The sequence below is a fragment of the Marmota monax genome, unplaced genomic scaffold (genome assembly GCF_021218885.2).
Source record: "Marmota monax isolate L192 unplaced genomic scaffold, Marmota_monax_Labrador192_F-V1.1 WCK01_AAM20220418_F8-fsc00256, whole genome shotgun sequence".
Taxonomy (NCBI): Eukaryota; Metazoa; Chordata; class Mammalia; order Rodentia; family Sciuridae; genus Marmota; species Marmota monax.
This window is the reverse complement of record NW_026692286.1, coordinates 1,898,529-1,914,922: the sequence shown is the minus strand read 5'-3', so window position 1 is coordinate 1,914,922 and position 16,394 is coordinate 1,898,529. Positions and strand designations below refer to the sequence as shown.

Below are 16,394 nucleotides of genomic sequence, written 5' to 3'. Positions count from 1 at the left end.
ATTTATCAAAAGAAAGTAAAGGTGATTCAAATGGCCCAAGAGCAAGGAGTAGCCAGGCCAGGCAATCTTCCAAGCCCAGCTTTCAACTCTGCTCCTCCCTCTGAATTGGCATTTTTCATCCTTTCTTACAGAACACTGGCTTGCCTATTTCCTGGTTCATCAGGAGAGAAATATTCATTGACATATTTCGAGTTTCCATCACCTCTGTTCCAAAAAAACTAGGCAGAATAAGCTCAGAATTTCTTAGTCTACATTCCAAATGCCTACAGAAGGATTCTGATTGGCTCCAAATTTGATTCAGGTGCTCTGTGTGTGTCACTGAGGCCATAAGCAGGGGTACTTACTATGACCAAGTGATGACATAGCATTGAGTGTGGGGTGTAGGTTTGGGCTATTATAGTAAAGTACTACAGACTGAGTGGAATATATATGATAAAAATGTATTTCTTACCATCCTGAAAGTTAGAGCCCAACATGGTCTGGTTCTGGTATAGGCCCTCTTCTGGGTTGTAGACTGACTACTTCTGGATATATCCTCACATGGTAAAAAGAAGGCAAAAGAGCTCTCCTGGGTTCCTTTTATAAGGACACTAATCCCATTCATGAGAGCTTCATCTCCACCAATTTAGAACTTCTCAACAGACCCATCTCTTAATATCATCACATCAGGAGCTAGGATTTAGACATGAATTTCAGGAGAAAAGAAACATTCAGTCCATTGCAGGATGAAGCAGGGGAGGAATAGGGCAAATGGAGAGAAGAGTAATTGGCTGGGAAAGAGGGAATCAAATAGCAAAGCAAGTGTGAAATCCAGATTCCTATTTTCGTCAGTGTCTCAAATACATGATATCTGTCCCTACACTCAGGAGTGAGAAAAGCTGGTTCAATGACTGAATAAGAATAAGTAAGAACTAAGAGATCTTTTCCTCTCCTTCTATAGCCTTATTTTCTGAAATGAAATCAGGACTATGACATAAAAATTTCTGCCTGGGGGATGAGTAGCACCAGATCAAATAAAACAAATCAGAGCTCATGTTGAGTTTTAAGAAGGATATGCTGCTGAGAGCTGTTTTGTTACCTTTTCAGAAGAAAATTTAGGCTCTCCAGTAAACTGGAGATGTGATAGTCATTCATCATATGAGCTTTTGAAATATTTTGTGATTATGAACACAGAGAGGTTAGCTACTGAATTTCATAAAAGCAAAATAGACCAGGAAAAATGCACACTTTGGAATCAAATACTTTGCAGACTTAAGTTATTGGCTCCACTTCAGAAAGATTAGCTATTTGAAATAACTTTAGTCACTGACAACATAATCGGCAGCAATAGTGAGAAAGTTTGAATACCCAAAAGATCTATTTTCAGAGGAATACAAGTTTCAGATCCTGCAATCAACTTACTGTTAGTTGTCACTGAGAATTTTTATTTATTGTTTTACTACTTTTTCGTTTTTAGGATGAACAACAATCAATCAGCTTTAGGCTTTGAAATCTGAATTATGTGAAAATAAAAACCTCAAGTTTTCTGTAACATTCCTAATAAAATTTTCCTGAATAATATCCATATTATTCATACGTGCAAATATCTGTTGTACATGAAAAAAGTCTAAAAGAGTATGAGATTTAAAATAAATACAATACAAACAAGAATTTACACGGCCAAAAACAATACAGCTATACAATTATACACCTTCACACTGAGATGGGATTTCTATCATAGGAGAATTTCTCCAGAGAATCACTTGTATTTTCTCATTTTTTTGAATTGAGAAGAAACAACCTTTAATATCTATAGCTAAAACATACCAGGTTTTTGGAAAAGCAGACAACTGGGGAATCCCCGAATTGAGCAGTTCCCATAATAACCATCTCATTATTAATGGCTCTTAAATCTTGCAATAATCTCCATTTACCAGATTTCTTTTTGATGACAAAAATGGGAGTATTATAGGGAGATATGGAAGGTTGTATATGTCCCTCCACTAATTGTTGTTTGACCAGGTCATGGGCTACTTGTATCTTTTCTGTAGTCAGGGGTCACTGAGGAACCCATACTGGTCTTTCTGATTTCCAAGTAATTTTTATTGTCTCAGTGACCCCTTCTGAAAACCCAATCCATGTCTGTCTTTTCCTTGATCTATTTGTATTGGTGCCACTATACTTTGTCCTTTTTCTCCTAATCTTTTTCCTTTCCTAAAACCTTGTCTAGCCATAATAGTGGGCACATTTGAATTGATGTTATTTGTTAATATAAAACCTAATTGACCTAGGACATCTTGTCCCCATAAATTTATAGGAAGATGATCCAATACATATAGCTGTATAGTTCCTTCACATCCTTCAGGATCCTTCCAGTCTAATACCATTGCACTTCTATGGGGATTAGTCGCCACTCCTAGGCCTTGAAGCATTTGAGTGGCTTGTTGTAATGGCCAATGTTTTGGCCATTCTTGACGAGATATAATGCTAAGGTCTGCACCTGTATCCAGTAGCCCATTAAATTCATGTCCTTGAATATTTAGTTTTAGCATGGGGCAAGAATCTAAATTTAAAGAAAGCATTGCCCAATCTACACCTGTGGAGCCTAATCCCCTGGAACCTCTTTCTATAGTACGGCTGGAACATTTATCATGTAGGCTGGGTATTATTAATAACTGTGCTATTCTATCCCCTGGTGAAATTACTGATATACCCCTTGGAGAACTGGCTATAATTTTTATTTCACCTTCATAATCAGGATTAATTACCCCAGGACTTATCATAAGTCCTTTTAGAGTAGAAGAACTCTGTCCCAATAATAAGCCTACTGTTCCTTGGGGAAGAGGTCCTTTTACCCCTGTGGTAATGATTTGAACTCCCATCTCTGGAGTTAGTACTGCTCTGGCGGAGGCGCAGATGTTCAACTCTGTGCTCCCTCTGGTTTGTCTGATAAGGGATCTAATGGATAATGTGTCCTGGGCACTACCCTGATGGTGTTGCTGGGTTCCTCCATTGCCCTGTATATTTGTGGTCGTGGGCCCTGGAGCATTGGGCCCCCCTGTCCGTTTTTTGGCAATGGAGCCCGATGCTTTTCTCCACCATATCGTGGGTAAACACTTGGTCCTTGTCCGTTTTTTGATAATGGAGTACCCTCTATGGTGGTTTGAGAATGGCATTCATTAACCCAATGTCTCCCTCTACTGCATCGTGGGCAAATACCCGGTATTCTACCCCTTTGATACCTAGTTTTATTAAACCCTCCTCCTATGGGGCAATTCCTTTTAAAATGTCCTGTTTGTTCACAATTGTAGCATGTTTTTGGCCTGGCATCTAAAGCCTGTTGTACTGCAGCTGCCAAGACTTGACCTTGTTCATTAATGTCTCTACATAATTTAATATATGTGTTTAAATCTTCATGTTTCCATGGTCTAATGACTTCTCTGCACCAACGATTTGCTTGCTCAAAGGCTAGCTATTTAATTAATGGCATTGCTTGTTCTGTATCCCCAAAAACTCTGGTAGCTGTTTGAATAAGCCTATCTACAAATTCAGCGTAAGATTCATTAGCTCCTTGTATAACCTTAGATAATTGTCCTTGTAAATCTCCATGTCCTTGTAAAGTCTTCCATGCCCTAACCGCATCTACAGCAATTTGTGAATATATAGCAGGATCATATTCAATTTGTTGCCGCTGACCCTCATAAGGTCCCTGTCCTAACAACATATCTAGATTTCTCTGAGGATAGCCGGCTGCTGCATTTCGCCTAACCGTCTCTGTGCAAAATTCCTGATTGGCAACCTTCCATAACAAATATTGTCCTCCATTTAGCACAGCTTGACACATCCTAGCTCAATCTGTTGGCGTTATGTCCAGGTTGGTAATGGATTCGACCATGCTTACAGTGAAGGGTGCTTGGGGACCATAGATTGTTACAGCCTCTTTTAGCTGCTTCACTGTTTTGAAATCTAAAGTACGGTGAATTCGCTGCCCTCCTGTCTGCTCAAATACAGGGCATGCTAATCTTTGAGGTCCTGTCTCAGGATCCCATCTATCAACTATGGGGGTTGGGGGCCCCACAGCATATGTTGTCTCTATAGGTGGAGTTGTTTGTTGGACACTTATGCCCTCTGGTGATAGAAAGGTGTTAGTAGCAGCCTCCTGTTGTAACTATCTCTATCTGTTCTTCAGGGGCGAACAACTTCAAACCTTGAGCCAACCATTTTCCCCAGTTTGCCTGAGAAAGTTCTAGGGATAGGCAACTTGAAATAAAAACAAAATAAATCAAAACAAGAACACATTGTTTTTTGAAATGGTCACCCATTCTTTCGCTCTCCTTCAGGTGCGAGCAATTTCACTTACCTCCAAGCTTCAGGAGTTCCCCATACAGGCCACCAAATGCCGCAGTCTGGCTGGGCACAAATAACTGAGTCACCAAAATGCCTTGTATGTTCAAACAGTAACTCTTTATTCCCAAACTCTCACCAGCACTCTACACACACTTCCCGGGAACACACTCCCTGCACCGGGCTCCACGTGACAATTCTCCCGGAACCGGGAGAACTCAATGGGAACTCCAAAGTCGCTGGCACCTGAGGCAGCCGGATCCACACCCTAATCCCAGCAGGATCTGCCCTAATCCCGGAACCGCCCTATTCCCCCACCCCCAGGATCCGCCCTAAACCCGGAGCAGGGTCACCTTTCAACCATTCCCTCTTGCAAAATGCCAAGTGTCATTCCAACAAAACTGTGGCTCTCAACAGTGTATGATGTATCAAAGTACATTCTACTGTCATGTATAATTAATTAGAACAATTTTTTAAAATAATATAACATAGAAACGACTTACATGTTGGTCAAAAAATGAAATGATTAAATATACCAGGGAGCTAGGGATATTGTATAGCAGTTACAAAGAATGAGGTTGACATAAATGTGACAGGTAAAGCTCTCCCTAACAAAGTATTTTGTGAGAAGAGTGTATTAGCTATTTAGTGATTTTTCACAAATTATGCCCAAACCTAGCAACTTAAGGCAATAAATATTGTATCCAGCTGGGGCCCAGAAAGCAGGTGCACCTTAGAGTCCATTAAGAGACTGCTATCAAAGTGATGGCCATAGCCAGTCACCAAGGTTCCAGTGGGAGTGGATCAGCTTCCAACTCATCACTCTTACAGTTGTTTTCAGGATCTAAATGGCTGTTGGCCATAGAGAACTCTTCCTTGCAATGTATCTTTTCCATGGCACTACTCACAAGGTGACAGCTTGTGTGCCCTTGTTGAGAGCCGCAGCTGAAGCGGCCCCAGCAAACTTCCAGCTGATTGGCTCCTCTGCGGTCATGCTCATTGGGCTGTATCCCCGCCCTTTCAGACCACGGAGCTGTTCACTGGGGGACTCTTTTGGCTCCGCCCACACGACCCGGAAGTCTGCCTCAAGAGCGGGAAAATTGAAAATGACTGGAAGTGCCGGTGGTTGCAGTTGAGCTCTTGGGGGAATTCCTGGAGAGCTCCTCCTGGCGCTGCATGCGTGCTAAAAATAAAGTTCGCTCCTGCTTGACAAGTGGCTCGTGAATTGTGCCCAGTCAGAGTGCGACTTGCCCTGGAGTAAAAGGCTCGGAGAGAAAGCTAGTAAGAGAGAGAGAACAAGACAAAATCCAGAGTCCTTCTGTAACCTAATCTTGGAAGTAACATTCCATCACTTTTTCCCTATTCTATTGGTTGGAAGAGTCACTAAGTACAACTCTCAATCACTTATGTAGAAATACAGCTCTCTGTGGTTTGTATGGAAAGGACCTTAAAAGCTACATAATAAATTCATAGTAGTGGTTCCTCCAGAAAAGCAGTGGAATTTGGGGGAAGGTCAGGTGGGATGGGGAACACAGGGGAAGGATTGGTGTTATGAAGGACCTTCATATTTTCATTGTTTGAATTGTTCTATTAAAAAGATTCAAATATTGCAGGTGTGATTGAAAATGCATAAATAAAAACTCAAAAAAAAAACTTCACTAGACTCAATAAAATATTCTCATTTGTTATGCTGAAACTATTTTTAAGGGGATAAAAATATCTTCATCACTAAAACCTCCTGTTATTGAATGAAGATCCTTGAGATGCAGTGTTATATTATTTACTTGATGACTTTCTATTCTTCTAATGAATGAGCTCAGTGCTATGAACTTTCCTTTTAGAACTGCCTTCATAGTGTCCCAGAGATTTTGATATGTTGTATTGCTATCATTTACCTCTACGTATTTTTTATTTCATCTCTAATTTCTTCTGCTCTCCATTGATCATTCAGTAGCATATTATTTAGTCTCTAGGTGTTAGAGTAGCTTTTACCTTTTACTATACCATTGATTTCTAACTTCATTCCATTATGATCTGATAGAATGCAAGGAATTACTTCTATTTTTGTATTTGCTAATTACTTCTATTTTTGTATTTGTATTTGTATTTTGTAGCCTAAGATGTGGTCTATTTTAGAAAATGATCCATCTGCTGCTGAGAAGAAAGTATATTCAGTCATTAATGGATGATGTATTCTCTGTATGTCTAAATTATTAATTGTATTTTTTAGTTCTAAAGATTCTTTGTTTAGTTTTTGTTTGGACAATATATCCAGTGATGAAAGAGATGTGTTAAAGTCACCCAGTAATATTGTGTTGTGGTCTATTTAATCTTTGAAACTGATCAAATAGATCAATATATCAAGGGGTTTGTTTGATGTACACTGATGTACATTAATCTATTGTTAGAGGGCATAAATATTTATGATCATTATTTATGGTTGTTGTATAATTCCCTTAAGTAGTACGAAATGTCCTTCATTGTCCCTTCTGATTAACTTTGGCTTGAAGTCCACTTTATCTGATATGAGGATAGAAACCCCTGCTTGTTTATGAGATCCAGGTGAATGATACTTTCTGTCCTATCCTTTTACCCTCAGTCTGTGGTATCTTTGCCTATGAGTCTCTTGGAGATAGCATATTGTTGGGTCTTGTTTTTAATCCAATCTTCCAATCTACATCTTTTGATTGATGAGTTTAGACCATTTACATTCAAAGTTATTATTGAGAAATAATTTTTATTCCATAGTCCTCAAACAGAGCCAAGAAAATAACTATTTTAAAGAAATGCTAGAAATGAGAATAGTGAGACAAATACACACACACACACACACACACACGCACAAATGTCCGTGGACCATTCAGCACACAACAATTTAAAAAAAAAGGGGGGAAAAAGCTTCTTGATGGAAGATTAAGGAATTGTTTCCATTGCAAGGGTCAAAAAATTATCCATAATATATGTTGGCTGTCAATTCCCAATTCTCTTTTTTTCCATTTTTTCTTGAGGTATGTATTGTGCAGAAGAGTAATAGTTGGGGGCAATCAATTCCTTCTTTTTGTGGCTCTTGTCAGGTTGCCCTTCTCAGCTTGAAAAACATTTCCTGGCACTAGGAGCCAGGCCTGCTCCCTAGGGATCTTCAGCAACTGCACAGCAGAGCAACCTGGGACTCCCAAGTGTGGGGGAGAAGGCTATAGCTGGATGGCAGGAATGGTGGGCTCTGAAGACTTGGAAGAAGATCCTTAAGACTATCCATATCTTAAATTATAGGCTACAAGTGATGGTAAAATACAGCAGTAGAATTCTTTTAGTTTGGAACTGATTATTTTGGGTTAATTTATATCTAGTAGTAGCTTTTAATTGTTTTTTGCTTAGATACAGTTGGGAGAATCTATTTGTTGCCAGTGGAAACCAGGAAGTCAAAGGGCAGGAGTTATGTGGAAAGCCTTCCTGAGAATGCAATTTTTGGAGATAAATTTTTGAGAAAGATTTTTTTACATAGTTCTGGGATGGAATATAATTTTTTATTGATAGGCTTAGTGAACATTTGGAAAGAAAACGGGTTATTTGTGATATAAAACAAAAATGATAAACCTATATAACACTTTAAGATACTTAATATGTGCCAGGCTCTGAGCTTCATATTTAATCTTGACAGGACATGATAATTACCTCATATTTCAAGGATACCGAAACTAAGAGAGGTGTGGTAAGTAACTCATGGTCACATCACAGAAAGTGGTTAAACTGAGACTCAACCAGAGTTCTGTTCCAAGTTCCTTCTTCTTGTGACAACTTGCCCATGAGAAATGAGAACTTTCCTGCCAAAGGCCAATCTTTGGCCTCAAGAACAGAAACAGACTGTCTGACCAGCAGGGTAGGAAGTGATGGTAAAACAAATTGAGGATTTTTTTTCCATCTTTTGCTGTTTGAAACACTTGGTTGCCCAGGGCTTGATCTCAGAATTGGGCTCTAGTCCCCCAGAGAAGCCAGCATCCAGGACTGAGGCCAGGATGCTGGCCTACTAATTTTTTATGTTATAGTGAAGATATTCTTAAGGCACCAAATAAGAGGTTGAATGTTTCTTTTTATCAACTTTCCCTAACCAAGACCAACAAATAAGTGAAGCATTTTACCCATTGGAGGACCATTAGGCAAAATGAAAAAGATACTACCTCAATTGTATTGATCTAGTAACAACCACCTCATTCTACATCCAAGGTCCAGAAAAGAAAGTAATTTGTTCATTGACTTTCCACTAATGAGGGTGTAGCCAGAGTAGAGGTCAGATACCTGTTCCTCACCCAGTGCCCTTTTCCAACTGTAGGTCAGGATAAAAGCTTTGGATCCTTTGGGCTGAGATAGGTGATGGGTTCAATGTAAGTGCTAGCTCCTGAGTAAATAAACTACAGTGACCAAACTGAGGTTGGAAACACAAAGAACAGAAACCATTCAGGGGTGCAGACGACCAGGGCACATGTCAAAGTTAGCAACACAGGAGCCAGTAGTTTATTCTGCAGCACACCCTACCTGTCAGTACCAGCTCTCACAAACTGAAAGGCCACAGGGCAGGTAGAAAGCAATACACTTACTGCAAAGAGCTTAAAATGAAGATAGCCAATTCATGGAAAATTGCCCAACTCCAGAGAAAAGGATAGATGAGGAAGAATGAGTCAGGAGAGGAGGAGCAGGCCCCTTATAAACAATGTCTTGTGCTCTGCCAAGGTCAGCCAAGGGAATCACTGGGTCAAAACTACAGCAAGGATAGTAACCTAAGTGGGGTTTCCAAGGACTTTGAGGAAAGCAGCTTTGGCCTGAGTGAGCAGAAAGGACTGCAAACAGAACTGCATACAGTGGCTTCTGTGTGCTATCAACATGCCCCACTGATTTATGCTTCCAATACACCTTGTACTTCCCTTGTCTAGAGTTGGACTCAACCAAAGGAACACAGGTTCCTTCCTGGGGGACAATGATATTTAGAAATCAGTATCTGGGTAGAAACCATGGCCAGTGTTATTGGAATACTGTTGTTTCTAGGCTTTTTCAGAAGACAGATCTAGAAAATAAAAATTTAAAGGATCATGAGTTAGTATGTTACCTCCAATTTTATCAAATCAAATTTTAGGCTGGTGTTATGGCTCAGTGGTAAAGTGCTTGGCTAGCACCTGTAAGGCACTAGGTTCCATCCTCAGCACCACATAAAAATACATAAATAAAAATAAAGGTATTGTGTTCATCGACAACTGAAAATATATATATATAATTAAAGCTGATTCTACCTGAAATTGTTCTATTCAATTTTCATCTCCCTTTTCCCCTAATGAGAAAACCTCTCTGGTTTCCAATTGTTTTCTTTAATCTATAATGCATACAATGTAATTTCAGAATTTCTTCACTGACATCAGTATTAAATAGCAAATCTAAGAGAAGTTCAATATTTCTCTACAGTTCTTTTTGAACATGAAATACATTTTATTAAGGGAGAATTGGTTCAAAAGTTAGTTGAAGCAATTTTTATTTCTGAGAGGTTTGGTACCAATCTGATAGCTTCATTAGATACATTTATTTGGGGGTGTTTGTATTCTATATTAGGGTTTGCTTTTTAATTTTTGCTGATAAAATATGCAAAACGTTTACATGGTTCAGAAGTGAAAACTGTAGTGAAGAGTAAACTCATATTCAACATTTTATTTGTTTCTGGTTTATCCTTCCTATATCCTATATTTCTTTTCTTTCTTTCTTTCTTTTTTTTTGGAGGGACTGGTTTTTTATTTCAAAAAGACACTTGTCAATATTCAGTATCAAAACAGTTGCACTATTGTTTCTCTTTCTCCCAACTGGCCCCAAAGAGACCACAACAAAGGAGAATACATTTTAAGCCAATAAGCTGCAGTAGGTACATCTAACAGACCTCACAGAAACCGCACCTAAAAAGTGGGGATTGGGTTGGGAAAGAAACTTTGAAAGATCAGCACACTGCCAGCCCAGACTGCAGGACTCTCACAGCCAGACAGGGTGGCCATGTACCCCAACCCCAAAGATGTAGTTTCAAAATAATATAAAATTTAAAAAGTTGTGTACATAAGCTATTCAAGATTCTCCAGCACTGACTTATACAAAGCACAATGAGATGGCACTTTTAGATACAGCAGCTTCAGACCCAGAAAAGGGTGATGAGATGAGTTCATATGGCTAACTCAGTGGCCAAAACATAATTTTCTTTCTTTCTTTTTCCAAGCAGGCAGGAGAGCAATTAAGTGGTCACCGCAAGATTAAGGGGCCCATGATCCATTCTGTGAACACTTGGGAATTGGGCAGAGATGGGAGAAAAATTTGGTCTCAGGGCTAAGAATATGGCTCAGGGTAGAGCATTTGCTGAACAAGTTTATGAGACCCTGGGTTCAATCCCCAGCACCAGAAAAACAAAAAGTCTCAGAGGTCTCACCATGTTAATTTGCTCATTTCTGATGAAAAAAAAAAAGCAAAAATAATAATAATAAGAAGAAGAAGAATACAGTTGTCTAAAGATACCTTAAAGCTAAAAGCAAAATAAAAACTTAATAGCAAGGTTTTTTTTTTTTGGGCTAACTCCTCTTGGAATCACCTTTCTGGTTTGGCTGGTTCTTTGCACAGATCAGTGAGGTTTGCCATAGTTTGCCTGGGCTCTGTTTGGCTCTCAGTAAGGCAGGCCCATTCCTCTTTTCCTCCTCTATGGAGAGGGCAAAAGGGATTAGGCTGGAAAGTTACCTTCCAAAAGTGAAAAGGGAATTCGATTGCTGCTTCAGAGCTATGAAATTATTTGGAATGTTTTACAAATGGTTACTGTAACAACACAAAAAGTAATTACAAAATGTGTACATCACAACATGCTTTTAAAGACACTTTGCTTTGTGCTCACATTCCCTTAAATGCTATTCCCAAAGGTGCTCAGCCTCTAGCCCAGCTGGAATCTCTGGGAAGAAGCAGAGACAGTTTGGTGAAAAAGACAAGGGAGTGGGGGTAGAGGGGGTGTTGAAAGGAGAAAGCAGCCTTCCAGTTGAAAATCAGCCCTCAGTTTCAAGGTCAGCTTGGGGCTGGCTGGCCTCAGGCGGAGTCAGGGTCAGAGGGAGGAGCAGCAGTAGGACGGGACTGGGGAGCTCTACATCTTATTCAGGTCAAGCAGAGTCTGGTCCAGCATCCTTTGTGTGCAGACGTGCTCCTCTTTGGTGCATTTCAGCTTATCTTCCAAATCATCAATTGTCTTTTCCAGTTTGGCTACCGATCTCTTGGCAAACTCAGCGCGGGTCTCTGCCTCTTGAGTTTATCAGTGATTTTCTTTATTTCTTCCTCACATTTGTCTTCTTTTTGAGAGTATTTTTCTTTAGCAGTATTCAGACACTTCAGGTTCTGGTCCATCAGTCTGATCTGCTCATCCATCTCTCGGCAATGGGACTCTGCCAGTTCAGCTCGTTCCTCTGCGCATTCCAAGTCTCCTTCAATAATCACTAACTTACGAACCACCTCTTCATACTTCCTATCTGCTTCTTCTGCAGTATGCTTAGCTTCTTTGAGTTGGATTTCCTGGAATTCCATCTTTTCTTCATCTTTTAGGGCCCGGTTTTCAATAACCTTCATACCTCTCTCACTCTCATCAGCAGCTTTTTCTGCTTCCTCCAGCTTTTGCAGGGTAGTAGCTAGGCGCTCCTGAGCACAGTCCAGCTCCTCTTCAACCAGTTGGATCCTGCGCTTCAAGGAGGCTCAGCCTGTTCCCGGGCCCGCCTTTCTCCCTCAACTTCCCACTGGAGGCGCTCAGCCCTCTCCTCGGCATCATCTGCTTGCTGCTGCAGAACCTGGATCTTGCGCTTCACCGCCTTGACAGTGGTGATCCCAGCCATGGTGCCCACCCAGCGGCTTCTCGATATCTGCCTTCTGCCTCCTCTCGGCGCTGCAGCCGCTTCTCACCCCTCCTATATTTCTTTTTAAAAAATAAGACTGTGCATATCTTATTTTCTTCCAAAAGTATTCATTGTATATACTCTCTTAAAACTTACTTTTTTTCACTTAACAAAATATTCCTTGGAAACATTCCTTATCAGATCATTCCTTATCATACATAGTACTCTATTGTTTGCATAAACATTGTTTATTCAACTATTTTTACATAGAGAGGCATTTAGGTTGTTATTTCTTTTATGAGGCAATTTTGGAAAGTTTTATTTTCCTAGAGTATTTCAACTAAGTTTTCAAATGTATTTGCATAAAGTTGTACAGAGTGATCTCTTAAATTTAATTTTTTTCTTCTGTTTCAATATTTATGTCTTCCAAACTATAAATTTCTTTTTATTAGCTAACAGCTTGAAGGAAAAAAGATATCAATTTCGGAAAGGTACCCTTGTTGTTTGTTATTTTGTCTATTTTCTCCTTTTTGTTGTTGTTGTTCTTGATTGCCTAATCAAGTTAGCTGGTGTTTTATTTATCTAGTTGATTTTCCAAAAAAATAATTCAGTTTATTTTTTTCCCAAAGACTTATTTATTGTTCTTCTATTTTTCTTTCCCAATCACTAATTTCTGCTTTTCAGTATTTATTATTTTCTTCTTGCTTTCTTTTGGTTTGTTTTATTGTTCCCTTTCAAAGTTTGGAATTGAAATGTTAGTTGGCTTATTTTCATTCTTCCATTTTTATTAATAAAATTATTTAAAGTTATTGCTTTTCCTCTGATCATTGCTTTCATTGTTCTTCTATCCCTACATTTTCTGTAAAATAGATCTAGAAGCCTGATTAGATTCAGGGTAAAGTTTTGATGCAACAATACTTTACTGTTGGTGTTTGTTGTGTATTACAAATTACATCACACCAAGAGGCACGCATTTCTGATTGTTCTAGTTTTAATGTTGCTAAAATTGATGATTAAATTCCAGTGGATCAGCCCAATTTCCTACTTTTTAAAGTTCCCATCACCAATTTATCCAATAGTTTTAGCCACTTTAGGTAAAGTTCCCAGACAACTTAGAGGTTACAAATGATAATAGGCTATTCTATTACTGCTTCTTTATTTATTTGTTGGATCATCCACAAAAAATTTAATTTATTCATATACAAAAAAGAAGTTTTCCTCCTTGATTATTTCATTGCTATAGGAATGAAATAGGATACTTGACTTTCTCCTCTTTACTCATCAATGTTTAGAGTACTGACTTAGTGATGTAGTATTATTCTGTTAAGTTTTTACTTAACTCTTTGGATTCTATACTTGTGTATCTCTTTTCTTCTCACCATGAAAATCTCAGTTCCTAATAACATTAACACAATTTTGCTCTCCACCCCCAATGTCACTATGTGTGTTACAGTAAGACAATTAAAGTCAGTATAAATATCTTTACGGTTCTTTTTCCTTTAGAATATACCCTACTTAGGGGCATACTGCATTTTAAAATGAAAAATTTTATTTAGTTGCGGCATAAAAATTATATATAGTTAGGTTCATTGTTATGTTTGCTCCAATTTTATGGATTTGTTTTCCCTGTTTTCTAATAAGTAAAGTGTTTATATGATTCTTAAGTCAAAACTATATAACAAGACACATCTATAGAACTTTTCCTTCTCTCCTGGCTTCTTCATCTTGCGCCCTTTCTCCCAAGATGGAAAACCATTTTTATTAGTTTTTGGTGTTGATTTTGTTATTTCTTTTTTAATAATTTTTTTGGTTTATCACCATTTCTTACATAAAAGGTGGCATACCATAAACATGGTTTTGCATCTCTCTGTATTTCACTTGACAGTATATCCTATAACTGTATTGATATCAGTATATAGATACATACTTCATTCCTTTTTATAGTTGTATAGCTCTTCATTTCTTGGATATAGTTCAATATACCACTTTCTTATTGCTAGATATTTAGATTGTTCTAGACTTTTTATTTTTTGCTATTGCAAATAATACCATTATGAATAGTTTTATGCCTGCAATTTTATTTTACTCAACTATATGTTTAATAGATTCCCCAGAAATGGGACTTTTAGGTCAAAGGGTAAATATTCATTTTACTTTTTTAGATTTTGTAAGCATTATTTATTGCAAAGTGTCTGTCCCATTCCCCATGAATGGTCTGGGCATTCTTGTCAAAAATTATTTGACTTATTATGTGATGAGTTATTTCTGGGCTTTCTGTTCTATTCCATTGATCTGTATGTTTGTCTTTATGCCAATATAACACTATTTTGATTACTGTATCTTTGTAATAAATTTTGAAATCAAGTCATATAAGACCACCAACTTGGCTCCTCTTTTTCAAAAATGGCTTTTCAAGTTTTGACTATTCAGGGTCCTCTGAATTTCTATGTGAATTTTAGAATTAAGTTTTCTATTTCTGCAAAAAAATCATTTTTGAACTCTTTATAGATTCTAGTTATAAATCTTCTCTTGGAACAGTAGCTGGCAAAGATATTCTCTCATTCTGTGGGTTATCTCTTCACTATGTTCGTTGTTCCCTTTGCTGTAAAAAAACTTTTACATGTGGTATAGTCCCATTTCTGAATCTTGCTGTGATTTCCTGAGCTACTGGAGTCCTATTTAGGAATCTGTTGCCTGTGCCTGTGTCTTAAAGCATTTCCCGTATGTTTTCTAGTAAGTGTTTCAAAATTTTGGATCCACACATAGGTTTTTGATCCATTTGGGGTTGTTTTTTTTTTGTTGTTGTTTTTGTTTTTTTGTTTTTTTTTTTTTGTATGGGGTAAGAAATAGGGATCTAGTTTCTATCTTCTATGTATCACTATCCAGTTTTCTCAGCACCATTTGTTAGTGTGTCTTTTATCCAATGTATGTTTTGGCACCTTTGTCAAATATCAGATGGCTGTAGCTGTGTGGGTTTGTCCTCTATTCTATTCCATTGGTCTACGTGTCTGTTTTTATGCCAGTACCATGCTGTTTTTGTTACTGTGGTTTTATAGTATATTTCAAAGTCTGGTTTGTGATGCCTCTAGCATTTCTCTTTTTGCTCAGGATTGTTTTGGCTATTCAGCATCTTTTTTGCTTCCATATGAATTTTAGGATTGTTTTTCCTAGTTCTGTGAAAAATATCATTGGTATTTTGATGGGGATTACATTAAATCTGTAAATTGCTTGCAGTGATAAGGCAATTTTAACCATAATAATTCTGCTGATCCATGAACATGAGGTCTTCCTATCTTCTAGTTTGATCCTTCTATTTCTTTTTTCAGGATTCTATAATTTTTGTTGTAGAGGTCTTTCACCTCTTTGGATTTATTCCTAGTTCATTCATTCATTCATTCCTTTTCTCTTTTGTTCTTTCTTTCTGTCTTCTTTGAAGCTTTTATGAATGGAATTATTTTCCTGATTTCTTTCTCAACATGTTTGGTTTTGGTATATAAAGAAGTTATTGATTTTGGTATGTTCATTTTATATTCTCCTGCTTTGCTGAATTTATCAGATCTAAAAATCTTCCATGGAGTATTAGAGTCTTATAAATATAGGACCACATTATCTGCAAATAGGTCTAATTTAACTTCTTCCTTTCCTATTTGTATTTCTTTTCTTTCTTTCTCTTGTCTAATTGCTCTGGATAAAATTTCAAGTACTATATTAAATAGGAGGGGTGAGAGTGGACATCCTTGTCACATCTGTGATTTTAGAGAAAATGTTTTCAGTTTTTTCCCATTTAGTATGATGTTGGATATGGGTTTTTCATATATATCTTCTAATATGTTGAGGTAAGATCCTTTTATACCTAGTTTCTTTAGGGTTTTTATCACAAAGGATGTTGTATTTTGTTAAAAGTTTTTTTCTGCATCTGTTGATTATGTGATTTTTACCCGTGATGTATTACGTTTATTGACTGGTGCAAGGTTTTCATAGGGATTTGAGGGAAGGCACGTCATAGGCAAGAACCAGAGTGGTCTGATTTTCTGATGAACAGGCTCATATTATGTATAGGTCACTGGATGTTCTGAGTTCTGTAAATCTAGAGAAAAGTTACTAATTAGAAATTCTTATGACTCATGTCTTTTTACTTCCTTTCCCCAGAAATAGCTGCAGTTATTCCTCTAAAATCATCTTTTATTGGAGAACAGA

The 16,394-nt window shown here is 37.8% G+C and overlaps 1 pseudogene; it reads right to left on the bottom strand.

Annotated features, from left to right (window-relative positions):
• Positions 1-11,324: 11,324 nt before the first annotated feature.
• On the bottom strand, positions 11,325-12,214 carry LOC124090106 (tropomyosin alpha-3 chain-like; annotated as a pseudogene).
• Positions 12,215-16,394: the final 4,180 nt, after the last annotated feature.